Genomic DNA, 22,701 nt, shown 5'->3' with positions numbered 1-22,701 from the left:
GTGTTAGCATACAGTATTAAAATAGATCTACCATATGACCCAGCAATTCCACTACTGGGCATATACCCTGAGAAAACCATAATTCAAAAAGAGTCATGTACCACAATGTTCGTTGCAGCTCTATTTACAGTAGCCAGGACATGGAAGCAACCTGTGTCCGTCAACAGATGAATGCATAAAGAAGATGTGGCATATATATACAATGGAATATTACTCAGCCATAAAAAGAAACGAAATTGAGTTATTTGTAGTGAGGTGGATGGACCTAGAGTCTGTCATACAGAGCAAAGTAAGTTGGAAAGAGAAAAACAAATCAGATAATCTTGTATAACATCTTTCTGTGAGAACTTGAAAACTCCCCCTTACAAATTATTCTCTCCTTATTTCTGCATGACCATGCTCCATGGACATTTTATAAATGCTCATGTTTTCAACTTAACTTATTGAGTCTGAAGTAATTTTGGCGTTTTTCAACCTGTAAGTCTTTATTTACAATATGCAATGGAAAACCACCAGATGTTGCATTGGTACATCAATAATCACATGTAAGAGACTGAACTTTTCTTTTTTCTGTTAAATATTCAATTATCCTATGTGCTATCTCTCTTGCAATGCTATATATAGATACTTAAGACTGAAATGTCAAAAACAGTTCTATAGACATTTATTGAAAGTGCATGTAATAATGAATATGCCTCTTCATACCTTTTCATATATCCCTTTATCTCCCACATTTAATAATTCACAAATTTCTGTCATATTTTTCTTTTGAAATATATCTCAAATCATTTTCTTGAGTCATTTCATTGTTATTAGGTTAGTTTAATATCTTATAATTTTCACTTCAAGAATTTTAAGTCTCTCTTCTCTACTTCTTCTAGTTGGTTCACAATATTGTGACTAGAGTTACATTTCTGAAACACAAATTCAATCTTGTCATTATTCTAATTAAAATCCTTTGAATAATCTTTATGGTAGACAGAATAAAAATCAAACCCAAAGTCAGATACTCAAGGCATTTTTCTCTCTGTCCACAAAATAATGTTCTATATTTCATTTCATGGACACTTTTCAAATATAAGCACAATGAGCTTTAGTAGACTTTACTATGTGTCTCCTCTACTTAGAATGATCAGTCGCTTCTCCACCCGGAAACTTCCTTTTCAAAAATGACCTCAAATATAATTTTCTCTTAGAAGGATGTCCCAATTTTTGTATCTACAGTGGTGCCTCAGTAGCCACAGAGAATTGGTTCCAGGATTGCCTGCAGATACTAAAATTCATGGATGCTCAAGTCCCTTATACAAAACGTGTAGTATTTGCATATGATCTAACCTATGCATATCCTCTGATACTTTAAATCATCTCTAGATTACTTGTAACACCTCATACAATGTAAATGCTATATAAATAGTTGCCAGCACTCAGCAAATTCCAGTTTTGCTTTTTGGGACTTTATGGATTTTTAAAAAAATGTTTTCAATCAGCAATTGATTGAATCCATGGATATGGAATCATGGGTATGGAGAGCTGACAGTACTTCTGTCAAGCATTTACACTTTGTACTGTGAACATTTGTTTAAATGTTTGTTTACTCTTACAGATATATTGGCCTGCCTAATCCTTTACACCTTTGCTTCATGAACAATACCTTTGAAGTGCTATTGCCTTCCATTATCCTTAATACAAAATCTGAAATATGTTACTCATGATCTGCCCTGAGATTTCAACCTGCTTTTTGCCAGTGTTTCATATCCCAGAGAAACCTCAAAATTTGCACATCAGATGAGCTCGTTTGTGGTGGGAAATATAAACTCTGTCCCTCAGAATAAAAGTGTCCAATAATGAGTAAGGTATTCTATATGCATATTTTCAAAGAAGCTATTAGTATCATTAGTATCAAGTATAAACCTCTATGGAATGCTTCTGTGTACCAGATACTGTGATTTAGGTGAACTAGTCTGAACACTTAGATTTATTGTAGTTTAAGTTGGCAAGACATCTGGGACGTTTAATTCTACTTGCATATTCACCTACTAAATTCAGATATGAAAAGTGGATTTCACCTCTGTATGTATAATTCAATGTCTGCAGTGTCTGATTCATGAATGTCCAAAAAGACAAATTGTTCTCATCTATCAAATAGGTTTTTGACAAGGAACTGGCAGTAAAACCAAAAGACCTGCCAAAGTTTGGACTTTGCATAACTTTGTGCCTCCTTCATATTCTATTGTAATCTGTCACCATGTGTCATTTTGAATGTGTTTCCTTTAGGACTAACATGGATTCATATTGACAGAAAAAATATAACATTTATTATTGTTATATTTTATACCCTATTCAAATGAGTAAGAAATCCAAAAAGACATTGGTGTTGAGAATACATTTTCAAAGGTGACACTTAGGAGGAGAGTTCTTTTGGTTTAGAGCTCAATTAGTGAGCATATTTGCTAAACATTATTAGGAACTGGGAGCTCAAGGGTAGTCTGAGTGAATGATTCACCAGCTGTCCAACTAATACTGGCAAGTGCTCGATATTTTATATCACAAAGATAACTACTTTTATGTGCTTTGTCTTATTTAATACTTAAAGCCAATCTAGAGGGAATACAATATAGTTATTAAAACCTCACTTTTAATACAAGCAAATTGAATCATATCCTTAATTGACTATCTCAGGAATCAACTAATTGGGGGCAAATCTTGATAATGATGGAGTATTTCTTCCTCAACATTATAGTTGATATAACTTTTAGTTGTACTGAACTAAATATATTATCAATAACAAAAATGATATGCAAACATAAACCATATGCTTTCATTATGCAGAACAGGTATTAATGAGTCACAAGTACTTAAACTTCTGAATTAAGATATCACATGAGTATTCTGACAGACTTCTGAATTAAAATATCACATGAGTATTCTGGCATTTATTTATACCATCTTAAGACTCCATTTATGAAGTACCTAATTATGAGCGGTCATTTCTAAGCAATGAAGATAGTTAAGAAGACAAAGCCTTTAATCTGTGAAGCTTTTAGTTTAGGGATAACCAAACTTTGTTAATGAAAATGTACAAGACAAATGACAGCAAAAACAGCAGGGTGTACATTTAATGCCAGAGTTAAGTAAAAGCAGATCAGGCCTCTGCTATTGAACAAATGCTTCCAAGCCTGTGAATATTCTGGAGAGTCAGCTAATTGTTTATGTCCAACAAACAAAATTTAAAACCCACAGAACATTTCCAATTTTAATCTAATGTGTATAAATGAGTGTAAGCCCAAACTGGTTTCTGGCAATGCTTACTGATATTTTATATGACTTCTGACATGCAGTTATTGAAGGATACAAATAGATTTGTTTATGTGCTTTTTTTTTTTTGTTAACGTCTTTATTGGAGTATAATTGCTTTACAGTGGTGTGTTAGTTTCTGCTTTATAACAGAGTGAATCAGCTATACATTGTTCTCAATGGTGAAAAACTAAAAACATTTCCTCTAAGATCAGGAACAAGACAAGGTTGTCCACTCTCACCACTATTATTCAATGTAGTTTTGGAAGTTTTGGCCACAGCTATCAGAGAAGAAAAAGAAATAAAAGGAATCCAAATGAGAAAAGAAGAAGTAAAACTGTCAGTGTTTTCAGATGACATGATACTATACATAGAGAATCCTAAAGATGCTACCAGAAAGGTACTAGAGCTAATCAATGAATTTGGTAAGCTAGCATGATACAAAATTAATGCACAGAAATCTCTTGCATTCCTATACACTAATGATGAAAAATCTGAAAGAGAAATGAAGGAAACACTCCCAATTACCATTGCAACAAAAAGAATAAAATACCTAGGAATATACCTACCTAAGGAGACAAAAGACCTGTATGCAGAGAACAAAAAGACACTGATGAAGGAAATTAAAGATGATACAAACAGATGGAGAGATATACCATGTCCATGGATTGGAAGAATCAACATTGTGAAAATGACTGTATTACCCAAAGAAATCTACAGATTTAATGCAATCCCTATCAAACAACCAATGGAATTTTTAACAGGACTAGAACAAAAAAATTTCAAAATTTGTATGGAAACATAAAAGACCCCGAATAGCCAAAGCAATCTTGAGAAAGCAAAACAGAGCTGGAGGAATCAGGCTCCCAGACTTCAGACTATACTACAAAGTTACAGTAATCAAGACAGTATGGTACTGGCACAAAAACAGAAATATAGATCAATGGAACAGGAGAGAAAGCCCAGAGATTAAACCCACACACATATACTCACCTTATCTTTGATAAAGGAGGCAAGAATATACAATGGAGAAAAGAGAGCCTCTTCAATAAGTGGTGCTGGGAAAACTGGACAGCTACATGTAAAAGAATGAAATTAGAACACCCCTTAACACCATACACAAAAATAAACTCAAAATGGATTAAAGACCTAAATGTCAGGCCAGACACTATAAAACTCCTAGAGGAAAACATAGGCAGAACACTCCATGACGTAAATCACAGCAAGATCCTTTTTGACCCACCTCCTTAGAGAGATGGAAATAAAAACAAAAATAAACAAATGAGACCTAATGAAACTTAAAAGCTTTTGTACAGCACAGGAAACCATAAACAAGACAAAAAGACAGCCCTCAGAATGGGAGAAAATATTTGCAAATGAAGCAATGGACAAAGGATTAATCTCCAAAATTTACAAGCAGCTCATGCAGCTCAATATCAAAAGGTCAAACAACCCAAAAATGGGCAGAAGACCTAAATAGACATTTCTCCAAAGAAGCAACATCACTAATAATTAGAGAAATGCAAATAAAAACTACAATGAGGTATCACCTCATACCAGTCAGAATGGCCATCATCAAAAAATCTACAAACAAGAAATGCTGGAGAGGGTGTGGAGAAAAGGGAACCCTCTTGCACTGTTGGTGGGAATGTAAATTGATACAGCCACTATGCAGAACAGTATGGAGGTTCCTCAAAATCTAAAAATAAAACTACCATACGACCCAGCAGTCCCACTAGTGGGCATATACCCTGAGGAAACCAAAATTCAAAAAGAGTCATGTACCACAATGTTCATTGCAGCTCTTTTTACAATAGCCAGGACATGGAAGCAACCTACGTGTCCATCAACAGATGAATGGATAAAGAAGATGTGTCACATATATATGATGGAATATTACTGAGCTATAAAAAGAAACAAAATTGAGTTATTTGTAGTGAGGTGGATGGACCTAGAGACTGTCACACAGAGTGAAGTAAGTCAGAAAGAGAAAAACAAATACTGTATGCTAACACATATATATGGAATCTAAAAAAAAAAAAATAGTTTCTGAAGAACCTAGGGGCAGCACAGGAATAAAGACGCAGACGTAGAGAATGGACTTGAGGACACGGGGAGGGGGAAGGGTAAGTTGGGACAAAGTGACAGAGTGGCATGGGCATATATACACTACCAAAAGTAAAATAGATAGCTAGTGGGAAGCAGCCAGATAGCACACAGAGATCAGCTCGGTGCTTTGTGACCATCTAGAGAGGTGGGATAGGGAGGGTGGGAGGGAGACGCAAGAGGGAGGAGATATGGGATGTATGTATATGTATAGCTGATTCACTTTGTTATATAGCAGAATCTAACACAATATTGTAAAGCAGTTGTACTCCAATAAGTATGTTAAAAAAATAATAATAATGTCAAACTTTACAATTTTGTTTTCATGGGCTGTGCTTTTAGTGTTAATTCTAAGAACTTGCTTACCAAATCCAAGGTTATCTAGATTTTCTCCTATGTTCTTTTCTAGAAATGTTAGTTTGTATTTTACATATAGGCCTATGATCCACTTTGAGTTAATTTTTGTGGAAGGTATAAGGTATATGCCTAAGTTCACTTTTTTTTTTTTTTTTTTTTGCCTATGGGCTTCAAATTGATCTAGCTTCATTTGTTGAAAGATTATCTTTTATCTGTTGAATTACCTTATATCATATTATATATATATTATATATATATTGCTTATATATGTATAGCTTATATATATATATTGCTTATATATATATTGCTGAACTCTATTCTATTCCATTGATCTATTATTTTTCCAGTATCAGTGTTTTAAATATTATAGCTTTATAGTAAGTCTTAAAGTTCTATGCACTTCCTTTCTTTATATAGATCTGAATTTCTGATGTATATAATTTTTATTCTTCCTGAAGAACTTCTTTTAACATTTTTTGCAAAGAAAGTTGGTAGTGATGAATTAATTCTCTTTGTTTCTGTTTGTCAGGTAATTTCATTATTTCTCTTAAATTTTGAAGTATAATTTTATTAGATTCAGCATTCTAAGTTGGTGCAGGTTTTCTTTTCCTTAATATTTCACTCCTCTCTCTTCTTGTTGCTTTTGTGATTTCTGACAAGAGGTCCATTGTAATTCTTATTGTTGTATATATGTGTATGCTACATCTTTTGAAATTGCCCCATAGTTCTTGGATGTTTTGCTCTGTTTTCTTTTTCTTTTTTTTTTTAGCATTTTTTTGGGCTTCCTTCTAAGAATTTCTGTCTCCTTGCTTAGATCTGATCTTGCATGCCATGTATTTTTCCATTACATCCCTTAATATTAAATATACTAATATTAGTTACTTTAAATTCTCTCCTTGATAATTCTAACATCTATGTCTGGAATGAATCTATTTCTCATTATTATTGTACTTCTTCAGAGTGAGTTGTGAGACTTTTCTTTTTTACTTTTGGAATGCCATTTTATTTTTTGTTCACAGCCAGACGAATTCAATCACAGAAACTGAAATAAATATGTCCTTTTAATGAGAAAATTTATATTAATCTGGTTAGGAGTTGTCTCTATGTTATGTTTTCTATAGTGTAGGTAACAGAGGCTTTAAATTCCTCAAGTATCTTCTACTTTTTTTGTCTCCCTCTTTGACTTTGGGCTTTCCTAAGGACTCCTCAGATTCTGTGTCATGAAGGCCTTTTAGCTGCAACTCACTGCAGTTATACTAAGTGACTTGTGGTAGTGGCCGGTTGTGGGGGAGGACTATTCTATATTCTTATGATTAAATAGCAGACTTTCAGTGAGTCTCTGTTCCTGGACTGTGGCCTTCACATGTGTTCCTCATTAGTATAACTTTTTTTTTTCTTTAATCCTTAAGATACAGGAAGGCTAGAAGGGCCGGGAGAGCAATCATATCTTATAATTTGGTATTAGGACAAGTCAATGTTAAGATTCAGGGCTCTAAAAATGCACCGTAATATAACTATGGATGGAGTACTTGTGTGTAGAAGAAGATGATATAAGTAAGAGTTATTTGACTTTAAAATATAACATTAGGAAGTCCAGCAAGACATGAGTCTTCCTAGATCCTAAACACAAATCAAGATTCTGCTTAAGACTTTGCTACTCAAATTATGGCCTGTGGGTCAGCAGCAACATTAACATTCATCTGGAAGCTTGATGGAAAGGCATAATCTCATCAACCAGAACCCAGTTTAAAAATATGCTTAGGTGATTCACATGCATATTAACATCAGAGAAAAAGTAAATAAGAAAAAATTATCACTCAAAGTATATTCAACAGTAAAATTTTTGTCTAAGTGACAGTCTGCATAAGGCTGCCTAAGCTATACTGGGGAGAGGCGGGGTCTCACTTGTTTTTCAATCCTAGAAGATTGGTAATGTTATGTCACTATCTGCCCCATCATTATCAGTGATAGTTTTAGTTTAATCAGAGGAAGTGTGGCCCTTGTGTCCTTACCATCATGCTAAGTAGATGTTCTGAACAATGGCAAAGGCTAACATTGACTGGATTATTCTTCTATCACTCTCCAATTGCAGTGTAAATCAAACTTACTATTCTCAACCACATAGTAAATATTTACTGCTATTCATTGGTTCCACAGATAGGTCCAACACCATTCTTATATGTTTTCTACCGCAGCTTTCAGGAAGATGGGATTAAGATCAGGATCTACTTGGGACTTGCATAAGTCCTAATTCACAAGACAGGCTCTCTTTGTGTCATAATAATGACTGATATGATTGACAAATGATTGAATTATTGATAAAATTTGATTTAATATGTGTGTATGCATGTGCACGTGTGTATATCCTAAATGAGTCACTGGACATGATAATAAGCAGAGACACTTTTAATCTTATCAGTTGCATTATTATGATTAAGATTATATAATTAATCAATTGAATAATTGTAACTATTCTTTATCTTTTCCTTTATCTAAGCACCTTAATTCTAAGTGCTTTATACACATTTACTAATTTAATTTTACAAACAACCCTCAGGTAAGGTATTATAATAATTACTTTTATATAAGTGAGCATGAAGAAGTGAAATACTTCTCTAAAGTTACACAGCTAAAAAGTGGTGTATTAGGACTAGAATTCAAGTCCTATTCAAGAGGCCATGGTCTTAAACACTAAGAAATAACATAGATCTTAATATAGTTTTGGAAGTTGTATTTCCCAGGAAGCAGATTCTGGACTGAGGTTTGTGTGCAGCAAGTATATTGGTGAGTGACCGTAGGAAAGACATTTGTGAAGGTGTAAGGGCTGCAGGATGGGGCAGAAGGAAACAAACTGAGTACAGTCATCCTGCAACATCCATGGGGGTATTGGCTCCAGGACCCTCTGCAGATACCCAAATCCTCGTATGCTCAAGTCCCTTATATAGAATGGCATAGTACAGTTGGCCATCTGTATCTGTGGGTCCCCCATCCATGGATTCAACCAACCACATCCTTGCCAACACTTGTGGTTTTCTTTTTAATAGCCATCCCAACAAGTGTGAGGTGATACCTCACTGTGGTTTTTCCCTGATGATTGGTTATGTTAAGCACAATTTCATATAACCTATTGATCATTTGTATGTCTTCCTTGGAAAAATGTCTATTCATGTCCTTTGCTCATTGTTAATTGGGTTATTTGGTTTCATTGCCATCAAGTTGAGAGATCTTTATTTACATTGGACATTAACCCCTTATCAGATACAATTTGTGATGTGATATTTTCTCCCATTCTGTAGGTTGCCTTTTCTATGTACTGATTGTTTCTTTTGCTGTGCAGAAGTTCTTTAGTTCAGTGAAGTTCCACTTGTTTATTTACTTAGATTTTCAATGAAAAAAAAATTAGATTTGCTGATTTAAGAAGTGGATTAATCCACCTTAGTTCAGTTGTCTTTGATATGTTCAGTTACCTGTACAAAAGGGAAAGATTCACATAGTGTAAAAGGGCCTTCAGGGCTGAGAGCAGAGGCAGATTATTTTAAAGGGAGTTGTAGAAGGGGGCAGATTAACCTCTCTGATAGACCTATCAGTCTAGATATTTGGCATTCTCTGCTTTGGCTTTTAAAAGCCTCTACAATGATTAAAAATTCAAATGCACTTTTGATTCTCTATTAACTTCGGTGTCGGTATATTTTCCTGTCAGGTAATACTATATAACTGTTATAACGTGAAAACTTGATCGGTCACATATTTGCCTCGGGTGGAGGCAAGTAGCTCAACACTGAAAGGTCAACTCCAATATTGCATTTAGGTTTAGCCATGGATATAGGTAGGCCACAGATCTGTACACTGTAGATGCAACCACGTACAAAGTGCTTGCAGAATTTAGAGAGTTTTAGGGGTGGAACCAAGATGGCGGAGTAGAAGGATGTGTGCTCACTCCCTCCAATGAGAACACCAGAATCACAACTAGCTGCTGGACAATCATCGACAGGAAGACACTGGAACTCACCAACAAAGATACCCCTTATCCAAAGACAAAGGAGAAGCCACAATGAGACGGTAGGAGGGGCACAATCACAGTAAAATCAAATCCCATAACTGCTGGCTGAGTGACTCACAGACTGGAGAACACTTATACCACAGAAGTCCACCCACTGGAGTGAAGGTTCTGAGCCCCACGTCAGACTTCCCAACCTGCGGGTCCAGCAATGGGAGGAGGAATTCCTAGAGAATCACACTTTGAAGGCTAGTGAGATTTGCTTACAGGATGTTGACAGGACTGGGGGAAACAGGAACTCCACTCTTGGAGGGCACACACAAAGTAGTGTGTGCATCGGGACCCAAGGGAAGGAGCAGTAACCTCAGGGGACTGAACCAGACCTACCTGCTAGTGTTGGAGGGTCTCCTGCAGAGGCAGGGGGTGGCTGTGGCTCACTGTGGGGACAAGGACACTGGCAGCAGAAGTTCTGGGAAGTACTCCTTGGCGTGAGCTCTCCCAGAGTCTACCATTAGCCCCACCAAAGAGCCCCAGGTAGGCTCCAGTGTTGGGTTGCCTCAGGCCAAACAAACAACCAACAAGGAGGGAACCCAGCCCCACCCATCAGCAGACAAGCTGATTAAAGTTTTACTGAGCTCTGCCCACTAGAGCAACAGTCAGCTCTACCCACCACCAGTCCCTCCCATCAGGAAACTTGAAGAAGCCTCATAGATAGCCTCATCCACCAGAGGGCAGACAGCAGAAGCAAGAAGAACTACAGTCCTGCAGCCTGTGGAGCAAAAACCACATTCACAGAAAGATAGACAAGATGAAAAGGCAGAGGGCTATGTACCAGATGAAGGAACAAGATAAAACCCCAGAAGAACAACTAAATGAAGTTGAGATAGGCAACCTTCCAGAAAAAGAATTCAGAATAATGATAGTGAAGATGATCCAGGACCTCGGAAAAATAATGGAGGCAAAGATCGAGAAGAGGCAAGAAATGTTTAGCAAACACCTAGAAGAATTAAAGAACAAACAAACAGAGATGAACAATACAATAACTGAAAAGAAAACTACACTAGAAGGAATCAATAGCAGAATAACTGGGGCAGGAGACTGGATAAATGACCTGGAAGGCAGAATGGTGGAATTCACTGCTGTGGAACAGAATAAAGAAAAAACAATGAAAAGAAATGAAGACAGCATAAGAGACCTCTGGGACAACATTAAACATAACAACATTCGCAAAATAGGGGTCCCAGAAGGAGAAGAGAGAGAGAAAGGACCAGAGAAAATATTTGAAGAGATTATAGTCGAATACTTCCCTAACATGGAAAAGGAAATGGCCACCCAAGTCCAGGAAGCACAGAGAGTCCCATATAGGATAAACCCAAGGAGAAACACGCTGAGACACATAGTAATCAAATTGGCAAAAATTAAAGACAAAGAAAAATTATTGAAAGCAGCAAGGGAAGAATGACAAATAACATACAAGGGAACTCCCATAAGGTTAACAGCTGATTTCTCAGCAGAAACTCTACAAGCCAGAAGGGAGTGGCATGATATACTTAAAACGATGGAAGGGAAGAACCTGCAACCAAGATTACTCTACCCAGCAAGGATCTCATTCAGATTCGATGGAGAAATCAAAAGCTTTACAGACAAGCAAAAGCTAAGAGAATTCAGCACCACCAAACCAGCTTTACAACAAATGCTAAAGGAACTTCTCTAAGTGGGAAACACAAGAGAAGAAAAGCACCTATAAAAACAAACCCAAAACAATTAAGAAAATGGTCATAGGAACATACATATCGATAATTACCTTAAACGTGAAAAGATTAAATGCTCCAACCAAAAGACACAGGCTTGCTGAATGGATACAAAAACAAGACCCATCTATATGCTATCTACAAGAGACCCACGTCAGACCTAGGGACACATACAGACTGAAAGTGAGGGGTTGGAAAAAAATGTTCCATGCAAATGAAAATCAAAAGAAAGCTGGAGTAGCAACTCATATCAGATAAAATAGATTTTAACATAATGTTAAAAGAGACAAGGAAGGACACAACATAATGATCAAGGGATCAATCCATGAAGAAAATATAACAATTATAAATATATATGCCCCAACATAGGAGCACCTCAATACATAAGGCAACTGCTAACAGCTATGAAAGGGAAAATCGACAGTAACACAATAATAGTGGGGGACTTTAACACCTCACTTACACCAATGGACAGATCATTCAAAATGAAAATAAATAAGGAAACAGAAGCTTTAAATGACACAATAGACCAGATAGATTCAATTGATATTTATAGGACATTCCATCCAAGAACAGCAGATTACACTTTCTTCTCAAGTGCTCATGGAACGTTCTCCAGGATAGATCACATCTTGGGTCACAAATCAAGCCTCAGTAAATTTAAGAAAATTGAAATCATATCAAGCATCTTTTCTGACCACAACGCTATGAGATTAGAAATGAATTACAGGGAAAAAAATGTAAAAAACACAAACACATGGAGGCTAAACAATACGTTACTAAATAACCAAGAGATCACTGAAGAAATCAAAGAGGAAATCAAAAAATACTTAGAGACAAATGACAATGAAAACACGACGATCCAAAACCTATGGGATGCAGCAAAAGCACTTCTAAGAGGGAAGTTTGTAGCTATATAAGCCTACCTCAAGAAACAAGAAAAATCTCAAATAAACAATCTAACCTTACACCTAAAGGAACTAGAGAAAGAAGAAACAAAACCCAAAGATAGCAGAAGGAAAGAACTCATAAAAATCAGAGCAGAAATAAATGCAATAGGAACAAAGAAAACAATAGCAAAGATCAATAAAACTAAAAGCTGGTTCTTCGAGAAGATAAACAAAATTGACAAACCATTAGCCAGACTCATCAAGAAAAAGAGGAAGAGGACTCAATAAAATCAGGAATGAAAAAGGAGAAGTTACAACAGACACTTCAGAAAAACAAAGCATCCTAAGAGACTACTACAAGCAACTCTATGCCAATAAAATGGACAACCTGGAAGAAATGGACAAATTCTTAGAAAGGTATAACCTTCCAAGACTGAACCAGGAAGAAATAGAAAATATGAACAGACCAATCACAAGCAATGAAATTGAAACTGTGATTAAAAATATTCCAACAAAAAAAAGTTCAGCACCAGATGGCTTCACAGGTGAATTCTATCAAACATTTAGAGAAGAGCTAACACCCATCCTTCTCAAACTCTTCCAAAAAATTGCAGAGAAAGGAACACTTCCAAACTCATTCTGAGGCCACCATCACCCTGATACCAAAACCAGACAAAGATACTACAAAAAAAGAAAATTACAGACCAATATCACTGATGAATATAGATGCAAAAATCCTCAACAAAATACTAGCAGACAGAATCCAACAACACATCAAAAGGATCATACACCATGATCAAGTGGGATTTATCTCAGGGATGCAAGGATTCTTCAGTATATGCAAATCAATCAGTGTGATACACCATATTAACAAATGGAAGAAGAAAAACCATATGATCATCTCAATAGATGCAGAAAAAGCTTTTGACAAAATTCAACACCCATTTATGATAAAAGCTCTCTAGGAAGTGGGCATAGAGGGAACCTACCTCAACATAATAAAGGCCATATACGACAAACCCACAGCAAACATCATTCGCAATGGTGAAAAACTGAAAGCATTTCTTCTAAGATCAGGAAAAAGACAAGGATGTCCACTCTCACCACTATTATTTAACATGGTTTTGGAAGTCCTAGCCACGGCAATCACAGAAGAAAAAGAAATAAAAGGAAAACAAATTGTAAAAGAAGAAGTAAAACTGTCACTGTTTGCAGATGACATGATACTATACATAGAGAATCCTAAAGATGCCACCAGAAAACTACTAGAGCTAATCAATGAATTTGGTAAAGTTTCAGGATTCAAAACGAATGCACAGAAATCTCGTGCATTCCTATACACTAATGACGAAAAGTCTGAAAGAGAAATTAAGGAAACACTCCCATTTACCTCTGCAACAAAAAGAATAAAATACCTAGGAATAAACATACCTCGGAGGACAAAAGACCTGTATGCAGAAAACTATAAGACACTGTTGAAAGAAATTAAAGATGATACCAACAGATGGAGAGATATACCATGTTCTTGGATTGGAAGAATCAATATTGTGAAAATGACTCTACTACCCAAAGCAATCTACAGATTCAGTACAATCCCTATCAAATTACCAATGGCATTTTTTTCAGAACTAGAACAAAAAAATCTTAAAATTTGTCTGGAGACACAAAAGACCCCGAATAGCCAAAGCAGTCTTAAGGGAAAAAAATGGAGCTGGAGGAATCAGACTCCCTGACTTTAGACTATACTACAAAGCTACAGTAATCAAGACAATATGGTACTGGCACAAAAACTTAAACATAGATCAATGGAACAAGATAGAAAGCCCAGAGATAAACCCACACACCTATGGTCAACTAATCTATGACAAAGGAGACAAGGATATACAGTGGAGAAAAGACATTCTCTTCAATAAGTGGTGCTGGGAAAACTGGACAGCTACATGTAAAAGAATGAAATTAGAACACTCCCTAACACCATACACAAAAATAAACTCAAAATGGATTCGAGACCTAAATGTAAGACCGAGGACTATAAAACTCTTAGAGGAAAACATAGGAAGAATACTCTTTGACATAAATCACAGCAAGATCTTTTTTGATCCACCACCTAGAGTAATGGAAATAAAATAAACAAATAAAAATAAACAAATGGGACCTAATGAAACTTCAAAGCTTTTGTACAGCAAAGGAAACCATAAACAAGACGAAAAGACAACCCTCAGAATGGGAAAAAATATTTGCAAAGGAATCAACGGACAAAGGATTATTCTCCAAAATATATAAACAGCTCATGCAGCTCAATATTAAAAAAAAAACAAACAACCCAATCCAAAAATGGGCAGAAGACCTAAATAGACATTTCTTCAAAGAAGACATACAGATGGCCAAGAATCACATGAAAAGCTGCTCAACCTCACTAATTATTAGAGAAATGTAAATCAAAACTACAAAGAGGTATCACCTCACACCAGTTAGAATGGGCATCATCAGAAAATCTACAAACAACACATGCTGGAGAGGGTGTGGAGAAAAGGGAACCCTCTTGTACTGTTGGTGGGAATGTAAATTGATACAGCCACTATGGAGAACAGTATGGAGGGTCCTTAAAAAACTAAAAATAGATCTACCATATGATCCAGCAATCCCACTGGCATATATTTTCTCTGGGCATATACCCAGAGAAAACCATAATTCAGAAATACACATGCACCCCAATGTTCATTGCAGCACTATTTACAATAGCCAGGTAATGGAAGCAACCTAAATTCCCATCAACAGATGAATGGATAAAGAGGATGTGGTACATATGTACAATGGAATATTACTCAGCCGTAAAAAGGAACAAAATTGGGTCATTTATTGAGCCGTGGATGGATGTAGAGACTGCCATACACAGTGAAGTAAGTCAGAAAGAGAAAAACATATATCGTATATTAACGCATGTATGTGGAACCTAGAAAAATGGTACAGATGAACTGGTTTGCAGGGCAGAAATAGAGACACAGATGTAGAGAACAAACGTATGGACACCAAGCAGGGAAAGCGGCGGGGGGGTGGGGGTGGGGGTGGGGGTGGGATGAATTGGGAGATTGGGATTGACATGTATCTGACGTGTATAAAATTGATGACTAATAAGGACCTGCTGTATAAAAAAAATTAAATTAAATTAAAAAAACAAAATAAAAAAGAATTTAGAGAGTTTTAATTTAATGGTAATATCCTAAATTGCAATCACCCATGTTTCAAGAAACGGATCCATAGTTTAACATCGTTTTGGCAAACTAAATAATTACAGAAATGTGCTTTAAAATTTTGTAATCATTCAAATTTTTAGCAGTTTTTACTTTGTTAATATTTTTCCCTTTTTCAGCAAGGCACTGATCTTTATTGATGGAGAAAGCTTTAAAATGTTTTTTTAATATTTTAAGTGAGAAAAATGAAAATTGATTTACTCAAACCAGCAAGACCGTTATAAAAGTAACTCACAGTGTAACTACTTTTTATGTTAATAAATATTAAAAACATCTTCAAACTATCATTGATACCTCTATTAGCTAAATAGAAAATTAACTTTAGCTGCATTGACAGTCCCTTTCATTGTCATTATCCTGAATATTAGCTGATAAAAGGGATGATTAGTTTATTTAGACACTCTCACATTGACCCTATCTTTACAAAATAATACAAATAACGCACAAAGAGGCAAGCAAACCCTGTTATCATGTAGCCAGTGTTTAGTATAATTTTACAGTCAGTATTCCAAGTATTTTGACTATGTACATTTTATTGGTTCTTTACCTGCTGTACTCTATTTCAGCCATAAAACAAAAGATAATTTATTCTGTCAACAGACTGAAATAATGCTACTAGGTAATAGCATCTGAAATGTTTATAAACCTATAAGTGAAGACTGCACCATTAATATGAATGAATATAATCAAATGCTTTCACGATAACTGCTACATACCTAGCATAGCATAATTTAGCTATTTTTAGCACATTAGTTGCAGGTTTTATAATCAAGGAAAAGCTATCAGTGCTTACAAGCACTAATTTTCATGTTACAAAGGATGTTCTTTTAAAATCTTTTCATGTCAACATTAAGGCAATTATCATAGGTTCCTGTGGTTCCTTATGAACTCAACCAGATTTTGTATCATAACATATCTAACTTAACCATTTTGAAAAATAGACTAGCCAATTTAGAAAAACTACCCAATCAAGATGTCAAGTCAGGTAGGATCCTTGATGTTGGATCCTGATCACAACTCCATGATCCTAGAAAATTCCACAATATCACATAAAATGTATGAAAGAATACTCTCTGCTGTGGTAAAGGGAATCTTACAAGACTGGGGTCAGCAAGAAGAGATGAGAAGCTTTGGTTCTGCTGTGATGTCAGCATGAGGCCCCAATGATACCTGCTTTCAGGGGAGGACTCCTTCCCCCAGTGCAGGGAGTGGTATCAACTTTCAGCTCTCAGCAGCTATGGGGATTGGGGATTGCATAAATTGTAGAGAACCCCCTCACCTGATGCCATACCCTTACTGGAACTGCTGACATCCAGTCACTAGAAAAGGCACGACTGGGGTGCCAGATGTTTACAGGAATTATCTGGGAGACCTTGGCAACTGTAGGATATCGCCACCCCCATCCACATAGAGGGCAGAGCTTGGGTGCTGCTCCAACATCTAGATAAATATGTATACTTGGATCCAAAAAGCTGGTTGTTTAGTCATTCCACAGTAAACACTCAGGATCCTTTTCAGATATTGCTCAGTGCAATACAGTTTTTTAATTGAACCAGTATATTCATTCACTGAAAAAATTATAAAAAATTAATCAAGCCAGACATAGATGAAGACATACAGAATTTCAGGTTCACCAATTTAAGCATAGATAGGTAGGTAGATGGATACATAGAACATTTACTCTTTGTTGAAAACCTAAGAATGAAAAGGAAGTGGTAGTAAAAGTACAAGACATATTTGAAGATTATTTTAGTAACAATAATCATTTTGCATAACTTTCCTTATGTGAATATATCTGACTTAACTCTGGATTGCCTGGTACACTATTACATATATCAGTTCTAAGCTCCCTTTTCTAAAGGTCTGATTCTCCAAATATTTTATTTGGTCTTCCCTTGATAGTGGGTAGAAATCTATGTTAAATGACTTTTTTTAAAAAAAATGTAAATTCATTGGGGCAAGGGGAGTAAATGGCAATATATCAAAACAAGTGACCTGGGCCCTGGGGCTGGTCTTTATGGAAAGCTCTCACAGCACTTTGTGACCTTAAGCTGTAGGAATTCATGACCCCTTGGTCTCTGCTTGGCTACTCTATAAGGCACTTCCATTCATGTCAGGTTTAGCGAATAATAAACACAACCTCAAAGGAAAGAAATCAGGCTTTATACCGTGAAGTACACATTGGATTTTTTTTGCACTAAAAATGCATAGAGAAGAGAATCATTATGCATGGCATTGTTTTCAAAATAGAAAAATTGCATCTATTGGGGCATTGTTTAGCCTTGTTCAAAATGAAAATGTTCTTCTCTCTTTTTAAGTATTAACAAGGGAAATGATTTCTGACTGTCTTGTTACTCTAGAAAACTATGTTTTCAGCAGGAGAGAAATAGGATTGCTTTCATTACTTTAATTGCAAGACAGTTTTCCCAATGCAGGAAAGAAGTGACTTCGGAGGCTTAAAAAGCACTCCTACAAAGCACTCGTAAGTAATGAAAACTCCTTGACACATTGCAAATGCCGATGATATTGTCCTACCTTTCAAAAAGATGTGAAACTTTCTGCAGCTGTTTCACATAAAGTATTGTGACACTGAGTAATTTAACTTTTGAGATATTTCATCCTTAAAAAAATGTTTTTGGAGACAGAGTTATAGATAACCCAACTGTATTCATTCATATTTACTGTTGCTTTTGTTGAATGCAAAACTGACTTGCCCAACTGTGTAATGAAGTTTATTCCAAGTTTTCCCTAAACTCTCTGCATTTTCCTTTTGAATGGGATAGATGAGTTATATAAAATCTTCAATTTATGTGCAATGAGGTAAAATGCTAACAATGAAAGTGTTCTGATTTTACTACAGGGAAAATATTTAGTTGGGGGCAGGTAGCTATTCAATGTTTGTATCCTCAGTTTTCTTTTTTAGGTGCAGTTTTTATTATCACACAGTAGCAATGAAAGGGTAAATGGTAAACATTCATCATCTAAGCATTGCATTCATTGATTTTCTTTTATGCAGCACTTTGCATACTTAGTGATATATGTAAGAAGCCAAGAAAAAGGAAAGGTTATAACCGTTCACTGATTATGAATTGCCCATGAGAGTTTTTTAAAAAACTCTGTAACAGTTCATTAATAGGAAAACACTCATTTAACATGTTTTATATGCCTCATCCACAGCTTAAAGGGATAAAGAATTTTGTGCATGCTAACACGCGCATGCCTTTACTTACTGAAAAGCCTCCACATCTATTTCATATTTATTCACGCACTGCCATTCTCAAACAAAGTAAATAACTGTTTGTATTAGGTGACAACGATTTCCTGATGTTTTAATTTTCCATAACATAATTAGATATTGCGAGTAGCTCTGTACTTTTTGTTTTATTGTATTGGCAGCTGAAGCGGTAACATAGCAATCTAAATCTGTTAATGAAAGCTTTTTGCTTACAAATGGATTTACATGGATACATGACTAGGCTTCATGAAAATGGATTCCCATTTTATTTAGCTTTGAAAATTCATTTAATTACTGTGCATAATGGATGCACAGTAGAATTAAGTTTAAGTATTGATTAGTGATTGATAGACATTAGGGCTAAAATACTACATAAAAGTTAGTTTCTACCACTTGTCTTGTTAACTAGCTGTGTCCAATATGATTAGCATCTTTTAACACACCATTAAGAAAAAAATATCTGTTTAATGTTCTCAAATTATGCAAACTAGACTTTTTTGAGTATGTTTTTCAAATGCTATTTGTAATCTATATAAATGAGGTTAAATGGTGGAAATTCATATATTCTAAAGTTCACAAACTCAGGTTGACAATAGGAAACTAATGTTAATCAACGTAGGTAGCAGTAGCTGAGAATCAAAAGTCCTCAGTCTGTAATTTTGGATCCATCATCCTTTCTGTGATTTGGGGCAAATCACTTTCTTCATTTTGCCTCTCCTTTATACTTTGTAAAAGGTAAAATATTTCTCTGTTTCACATAGTTCTAGATTTTAGTGTAGTCACTTTGAAGACAGAAATACTTCCTAAATGGAAGAAATAGTACTATTAATAAGCACACTTAACTGAAAAATAAGAATCTAGTACATTATTTGTATGAAGTGTAAAACCAGGCTAATTTAAGTTCTGTCCATCTTTTCTGTCAGATGCTGCAACATGCATAAAATGCCAAGGCACTAATTTACATGCTATACATTCTCTGAAAAGGTCAGTGTCCAGTGCTATGCCACTTATCCAGTGGCTTGTTTTCCAGAAACTTCATTTCTCTGTAACAGAGTCAAATGTGAGAAAAGATGTCAATCACCTAAAATAGCTCTTGTTAGGCCCACCTATAGAGCTATGCTATTGTTTTCTGTCTTCACTCAGAATCTTATTGACTATAGATAATTTAACACATTGTTTGCAGTTTGGGCTATATTTTTCACAATCCACAGCAAGTAAGAAACAGTTGAGCACAAACAGCTTGAGAATGATGACACCTGGAAAAGCGCAGCCCAGGGATAGATCAGAAATGTCAATTTGACAGTCAGGTATCAAAAAAATATGACAGAAAAGTTATAAAAAATTGAAGCAATATGGTGAGTTTTCCTACTGTTGACCCTGAATCTACAACAAACCAAAAATATGAAACCGTCTTTGATGTCTTCTGTTTACATAAAGTTTATAATCCATTTTTTAAAAGACATCATAAAACCATAGAAAATTAAACCAGGGAAGGAGGTGAGAGATTATCTGAGACTATAAATCCTCATTTTGCAGGTGAAAAGCTGAAGCAATGTGAGTCTTATAATTTACCTAAGGTTATGAATAAAGACTTACAATAATAAAATGTTACTTGGGGTAAACTTTAGTTATTTATAAAGTTCTCTATGTAAAATAGTTTATTCCTTAGCAGTATAGTGTGTGTGAAGTTATATAACTATATGTATATATTCATATTTATTTATATACCAACATGTGCATCTTTCCAGCAACTATTTATGAGAAACATATGTCTTAGTTGTCAAATATAACATTCCTCCAATATTTCTACAATATTTTTAAAACTCATATTTGAGGTTGAACACATTTATGCTATTAGGATTCACCCTAAATTTACAAGTCTATATCTGGAAAATAAACCTGATTCAGTCCAGAATTGCTTAATCGGTGTTGGAATGGGAGTGACGAAGTGTTCCCTGTTGGGTCTTGTTATCCTTCAGATAAACAGGATAACAGATGCAATTCACTTAGGTAAACCTGTTATGTATATGCTAAAAGACAAGCCAGAATGGCAGAGGTAGAAAAAAACAATGGGGTATATAGGAGACCTTCAACCCATGTACAGACCTTTATTGTAGAACAGTTCATCTTTTCCAAATGTGATCTGTGAGCACTTGCATGAGAATCACTGCCATCATGTACTGATGATGTAGCTCTGACACCTGTATAGGGAGAGAAGGAAGGAAAGAGGCATGAATCGGAAGCATCTCAGATTGCAGTGCAAGTCTGAAAACACTGTGACCCAGCCGAAAGGAGATCCAGAGAAAAATTTGCGAGTTATGCTGAATTCTCCCTCTCCATGTGGTCCCAGCCCTGTAGAATCTGCTTCCTAAATAAGCACCTATTTTACTTTTGTTCCTTCAATTTTCTCGCCGGCAAACTATCTAGGCAACAGTTATTAATTGCTTGCATTTCTTTGCCAGTGTCCTTAGCGCATTCCTGGCGTAAGCATTGCCCCTTATCAATCTAACCCACAAAATCCAGCCAGATTAACATTTTGAAATGTAATTATGAATTCTGTTCTTGTCACTCTTCTAATAAACCTAGCATGTTCCTTCAAGTTTGTATAAATATTTTTTTCCATTTACTGAATTAATTTCAGTGGGATAGTTAGATATGCACCAGCTTAAATAAAGGACTGAAGTTCTGCCAAACTTAAAATTATCAAGGAAAGAATAAAATAATACTCTATAACTACCAGAGTATGCCTGATCAATAGTGGGTCATTCATTTCCATTTATATTATATGTATATTATTTGGTTGATGCATATCATATATATGATGGAAAGATTACAGCTGTACACAGTTCCAATCAATAAAAACACAGAACCTTCAAATAGATCCATTCACTTCCATTATACATAACTCATTCTAATAGAATACCACCCTTGATCCCTACATATTTTCTTCCATATGTTTTGCCAGTTCCAAACCTAGCAGCTTGAAAAGTGTTGGGAGCTAAAAAAAGAAACAGACCCCTTAGTTTCTATAGCTCAACACTCTAGTGTTTTCTTTTTTCCTTCTTCTTCTTTCATCTTTCTTCTTCTTTTCTCCTTCTCCCCCCTCCCCCCTCCTCCTCCCCTTCTTCTTCCCCTCTTTCTCCTTCCTCTTCTTCTTCTTCTTTGTCTGCACCTTCTCATTAGGCTTGAGTTAGAAAGCAACTTTCACTACTAAAATACAAAAATACAAGACTGCGACCACAGAGAATATGTCTGTTGTGTTTACTGCTCTAACTCTAACACGTGAAACAGTACCTGGAGCACAGCCACCTTTCTCTGTGTTCAGAGAAATGAATGAATGAATGAATGAATCTAGAACCTGTGCCAGATTCTTTTTTGAGAATTTTTGACCAAAATTGCAGAAAGAACTCATCAGTTGACAGTAGGTATTTAAATTGAGAAGTCATTACGTAGAAAGGTCAAGAGAGGTTGTTAATTTCCAATTATGGTCTAACCAAAGTAATGTGAAGCACACACTATGAAAAAAACCAGAAAGTTAATTTAGTGAGAAATAAAGAAACAAATGTGGAATATAGTTGAATCCTATTACCTGATTGGCATTAGAAAAGACCCAGGAAGTCTTCCAACTAGTACTGTCTTTTTGTGTCCTTACCTAATAGAACCACATGTTTGTGGAGTCCCACGAGCACCTGTTCTGAATTTATCTGCTGCATCTCGTAGATAAACAGCCATATACTTAGTGACCAAAATGCCCAATTAACAGTTGTCAAATCTTGTAGATTGGTAGCAAAGTACACTAAATAAGTGTCTCAAGTAGAAT

Source organism: Pseudorca crassidens, chromosome 12, assembly GCF_039906515.1.
Source record: "Pseudorca crassidens isolate mPseCra1 chromosome 12, mPseCra1.hap1, whole genome shotgun sequence".
NCBI lineage: Eukaryota > Metazoa > Chordata > Mammalia > Artiodactyla > Delphinidae > Pseudorca > Pseudorca crassidens.
Note: the sequence above shows the minus strand (reverse complement) of the source record.